The sequence below is a fragment of the Onychostruthus taczanowskii genome, unplaced genomic scaffold (genome assembly GCF_017590055.1).
Source record: "Onychostruthus taczanowskii isolate IOZ18803 unplaced genomic scaffold, ASM1759005v1 scaffold12, whole genome shotgun sequence".
NCBI lineage: Eukaryota > Metazoa > Chordata > Aves > Passeriformes > Passeridae > Onychostruthus > Onychostruthus taczanowskii.
This window is the reverse complement of record NW_024498351.1, coordinates 4,996,462-5,002,461: the sequence shown is the minus strand read 5'-3', so window position 1 is coordinate 5,002,461 and position 6,000 is coordinate 4,996,462.

The following is a 6,000-nucleotide window of genomic DNA, read 5'->3' as shown; positions in this document are numbered from 1 at the left end:
AGATTGGCAACAATTAGGATTTTCTATTTGATAGATTTTGCTTTGTATGCAGTGAAATTGCTCTAGGCTGGTCTCTTCACCACCCACCTCTACATATGAAATCCCTTTTGCATTGTGGAGCTGTAACTCCTCTTACTTCTTGGGAGTTTTTTATTGCATCGCTGACCTGAAGTTTGATATTAAGTCATTTTACAACTTGTGTTTGTGGTGTGAAGAGAGAAGGGGAAAACCCTTCAACTTTGCACAGCTACTATGTTCACTCATTTAATGCCCTAACTTCTGAGTTAATCCTCAGTTCTCCATTTATGCACCTGAAGGTGATGAGACATCAAAAGCCTTGACATAATGGATAAAAATAAATAAATGCATTCATATCAAGAACACATTACAATTCTTTCTGATGATCATAATTTCCTACTCTACCACACTTAAATATTGCTTGGAGATCTTCTCTATTTTGACTGTTGCCAAAGATTTTTACTCCAGTGAGTTACTGCTTCCTTCAAACTGCAGGCTAATTTTCATTTTGTTTTGCAGCAGCAAACACCCTAACACTTAAAGTATGAATATGCTTGACAGCCAGCAATGTGGAGAGCAGGCTATGAACTACTTTTGGAGCCACAGCTACTCAGCTTTGCTACAGGTGGGCCAAGCTGACACATTTTCTTATAAAAAGGGACTTTAGTTAGGGTCTTATTATACAGAACAATTAGATTAATTTCATTGTTTTGCAGAAGCAACAAGAGCAGCCAAATGCCAATAAGGTGTTAAATGCCAGTCAAAGAAATGTTAAGTTTCTGTAGCTGAGAGAGCCCACTGAATATAAATTCCCCAAAGCAAAATTTTTGCTAAAATGCAGCAAGTGATATTTAATACCCTACTCCCAAACATCCCAACCCAACAGAGTCTGCAAAAATGTTAATGTCTCTTGTCAGCTCTCTGAGACTGTGTCATGTGGAACAGGTCTTGGGAGACTGAAACCTGGCTACAAAATATCATTAAACTGGAGCTTCTCAATATTAAAAAGGACTTGTCATTTCTGCTGCTACAGGACACAATGTAAAAGCCTTTAAATAAGAGCTGACAAATTTTGTACCTGTATCTTAAAAAGACACTGGTGGGGGAATTTAGCTAAAGTTAAAGAAAATACTTCACCAGAATAAAGCTGAACAGTATTGGTAACACAAGACTGCTAAGTTTCTGCCAAGAATTTTCCATCAGAGCTACATACCTTTAGATTAATCAACTATACAATTTATGGGCAATAGTTCTGAGACTTAAAGGAACAGCTGATTAAAGGAACAGGGGCTGCAATATCTGCAACCCCTTCAGGAAGTGTTGGACTTAAATCAGATGCATTATGAGGCTGATCTACTTGTTCTTGAGGAATCCCTGGAATTTCTGGTCAGACAGCAGCTCAAACTGAGTCCAGCACAGTAGCTCTGAGTGGGATGCAGAAGTCCTGGACAAGCATAAAGAAAATTCAAATTCTATCCAGGTAAAATTTCTAGGTGCATTAAGAAGTTCGGGCATTTTGGTGAAGAATATGAGTAATCTTTCGTGGTCTTATGACAGAAAAGTCTGATGACTGTGGGTTTTGCCATGACACTGCTTTTTTATGTAGCGTCCTATGGGAGTGATGGGAAGAGACTTTGTGGAGATTTGTCCTGCCTACATGGCTTCCACCACTGCTGTATCTGCCAGGGTACATCAACCCCAATACCACTGGCAAAGACCAGAAGTGAGCTCTTGAGTCTCTTTTGCCCCTGGGTTCATGAGAATAAGGTGTACTGCATACTCCTGCAGTAAACTAACCCCTCTTTTCCTTGAGAAGAGCTGTTCTTGTGCCACAGAAAAATGATTCCCTCATCAGTCTTATGATTAGGAGAACATTCTGAATGCAGTAGCCACTGACATATGCCAGGCCTTTGGGGATTTGGGGTTTCCAACAAGCAGATCCCTACGTGCAAGAAACTGCATAGTTTTCCTAATGGCCATAGGAAGGCAAGTTTCTTCCTTCCCCAAAGTCTGTGAAAGACTCTTCTTGTTCTTTCCTTTTTATAGCTCCTATCTTCCCCTTTCAAATAGGAGAATTATGCTGACACAATCACATTATGTCCAGTTACTTAACATCAAGCAGATGGTTGCTAAAATTCTTGCATCAGCAGTAAGATTTTAATTATTCTTTGGTAACTGTGCATCCTGGCAGTAGTAAACCCTGGCAACTGTAGCCATTTTTGTGCTGTCCTTATCTTTGATGGCATCTGGAATATGTTTATACATCCTTGACACTGAACAAATATTTTGTTGTTCTTTGGCTTCTATATTTCCTGCAAGTTTGATCTTGATAGTTTTACAACATCAGTGGCATACCAACAAGAAATTTGTCCAATGACATCTGTGCAGTGTGCGGACAGAAAATCTTTGTGGATATAAAAAAAGAAGGGATCATTGAAAATACCTTACAGCTGTTCTGTAATCAGGGATATCCTTTCCATGTAATTATGAAACTATTGTTTTCCTCTCTTTTATGCTGTATTAAAAAATAACGATGACAATAAATACCAAGAAAAAAAGGAACTAAAACCATGTTCAGAAACAACATTGTGCAGAGGTAAAAAAAAAGGAACACAAACTATTTTTCAGTCCTGTAACACAAGTTGAGGCCATGCAGATTTCTGGCTGACAAACTGATGCAAGAGTGGCTATAATCCTATAGTTCCAGGCTTAAATCCACCTTCCAGGTACTTGGTGCACAGCCTTTGTGGGTGTGCCTGGCAGGACATTAGACCAGGCACGCTGACCCATCAGCCAGGTCTGCTAATTCAGGCTCCACTCCTGTGCACTGCAAAGGATTTCCTCCAGCTGTGCCTGGGGCTGTTTGCCAGGTAGTTTTAAGGCAATGTGGAGCCCTTCTCAACCAATGTCCTGTACCCCAGAGCTTGACAGAAAAGCCAGTGACCCAGAGATACCAAACAACTCTACATCTTGCATTCCAGAAACTCAAAATGAAAAGTATTGAATATGTGCTGGAACAATGTTAATAATCACTCACTTCCGCACTTCATAAAAGTATGCTGGCTTCTTGTGAGCTGGAAAATATGAATACCAGTCTGGATGTTCAGGACGTTGGATTCAGCTTTACAATAACTCCAAATAGTCCAAATATCTTAAGTAATTTGAAACTGCTTGGTTATAAAACCAGGCAATGTCCACACTCAGTCATTGAAATTATCTGCTGATAGTTTGACCAGATTTGCAGATGTAAGCACTGAGTCTTTTTTGCATTTGAAAGATTCTTTAATGATACACCTGATACTGGGTTTGATGAATCCTGCATCCACAGCTGGTGCGTTGTTGGCAAGAACCAAACTCACCCAGACTGCCCTGGGAAAGCTGACTTGAAGGGGTTGTTCAGCAACCCATACTCTCTCTGTAACAAGTGCGCTTTTCATTTGGATTTTCTAAACCATAGCCTGATTGCTTATGAATTATTAATTATTACTTACTAATTCTTGTTTTGATCTGCAGTGGAGGGATGAGATGGCCACATTAAATGAATGGAAAACCTGTTATTATTAAGGAAAAATTATATTTAGGGAAGATAATAGGTCTGTTTGTCTTTGCCTTATCTAAGACCCCAAGCAAGCTAGGAAAAGTAAATATATATTTTCCTTCTTGATTTCAAGACATCCAGAATTAATTTTTATAATGAGAGGAACACTTTAAAGAATATAAAACATAATTTTATAAAAACCGTGGAGTGGATTTTGTTCTTTAACATTTTTTTTAAAATTATGTAATGCACTTCCAGAACTTTTCAATTATGTAAAGCACTTTTCCCTTTTAGTTACTGTAGTTTTCTGTAGAAAACTGCTTCCATGAAAGCAAAGTTTGGCTTATTTTCTTGGAGCCTATTTTAACCATAGGATACTTAATTTTAACATTACCTCTACTAAAAAAAAAAAAAAAAAAAAAAAAAAAAAAAAAGGAAATTATGGGTGTTAAGGAAGTAAATTATGAGAACTAAAAAAGTTATTTCAAAAATTTAACCCAATACTGTATCTTTGATTCTGACTAAGAAAAATACCAAGATTGTTGCATTTTCTCTCCAGTTTCCTCATGAATTGATTGTGTGGGAACACCCAAATATTTTATGGACAACTTCTGGACTGTCTCTGCTGTCTGGTGGTTCAGGAGTTGATTGTTACAGGCATCATCCAAGGCATTACTTACTGGTTCTGGAATAGGATGCAGATTATTGGTGAGAGTTCAAAGTGTTGGACATTTACCTGCCTACAATAATATGCATATTCTGTAATTAATTTTAAAAGACTAGAGAAAAGAGTAATTGGTGGAATTTTGGTGTGCTAGAAAACACTTTTGCCTCTTTTTGCATTATAGTGAGGCTATTCAGCATGCTATGAAAACAGCATGTTTTGGAAGCTCATGCTAGAAAAAAAATTAGATTTCCCAGAATGAATAAGTAGATAGCAGAGGTAGCTTCTGAATTCAGATTAAACATGATCAGTATTTTAAGAATCTCTGCTTTGTTATTAGAAATCAGAGATACACTTACTTAACTTACACTTTAATATATATATAAGAATAAAGCAAATACTGTATGAAGTCGTCTATAGGTAAAAAAAGGTCTAGATGCTAAAAATAGAAAATTATGGTCTTTAAAAAACAAAGTAAATTAAAGAAAGAGCAAATCTTGAATACATAGAAACAAGGTGGCTTTTTTAGCTTAGATGAAGTAACAAAGTTAGCAATTCTTATTTTGTGTTATGCCTGCATTAATAAATGCAAAAATGCATGTAAATAAGCTGTTAATTTTCACTGTGCTGTCAAAGTTGCCTGCTTGTGGGTGTAATGGAAGCAGGTGTGTCCTCAGCCTTCCCAATGGCTAGCAAAGAACAGGGATACTTTGCTCTCACTGGCACTTTGGTTGGAAATTTCCAATGCAATCAACTCAGTTACAGTGAGGTGTTTGAACAGGGGTTTTAAACCACATGAGATGCCCAAGACCAAAACAGCAATAAAAACACTAACTTGGACATGGTCTCATCACAGTTACAGCCAAATGTTGTAGGTGTTTCCATTTGAAAGCTTTTAGGACCTGCTTCTGTATGTGCCTGGAAATGTCCTAAGCTGTGCTTAAGTCCTGAACTGATCCAGAAGTTCATAGTCCTTCCTGTCTATCAGAATCAAGCTATTAGGGTTCACCCAAAATTTTCTATGGCTGCAAGAAAAATATCACTTTCTTTTTACATCAGCTCTGAAGGATGGGTCTGGTGCTAGTCTTCCATTGGTTCAATTTTTCAATTAAGACCTTTGTCCCAGTAACCTTCTCAAGAAAACACTACCCCACCTGACGGCAAACACAATGTCCTATGTGGGATGTTCTCCACATACTCTACAACTACACCTACTCTACTTTCGTGGACTACATTTACAATGAGGGCAAAAGGTAGGAAACACTCTTTTCATGCCTATGTTAAGGCTGCTGAACATAGAGAAGAATGTGGTGTTGGATTCAAGGACTATATTTGTGTTTCCCACACTGTAGCTGAGAGCAGCTTAAATTCCACTTGTCAGAAGAGTATTTGAACTCTACTCTGAAGCATCTATTGCCGCATATAGTACAATGAAATAAAACAGAAATCATCCTCCATAGATGTCTTTCATAAAGGAAATTATATAAACTAAAAGCTACCACAGACAGAATTGCAGAGAGAAAGCACATTTCTACATTATGCCTTGCAGCCATGATTTTCAGAAGATCTGGGCATTTAACTTTCTGTGACAATGAAATAAAGAGAATCAGTCCTTAGATTCACTGACTAGGAGAGCTAGGACAAAATTATTTGCTGCATAAACTGATTTTTAGGACTTGATGAAAAGTGGTTTATACAAAGAATGCAGAGAAACCCTTGGTTAGGCAGGTTCTCTCCGTTCTCTCCTGAAACTTTTGTAAAGATGAAGACATGTAAACTA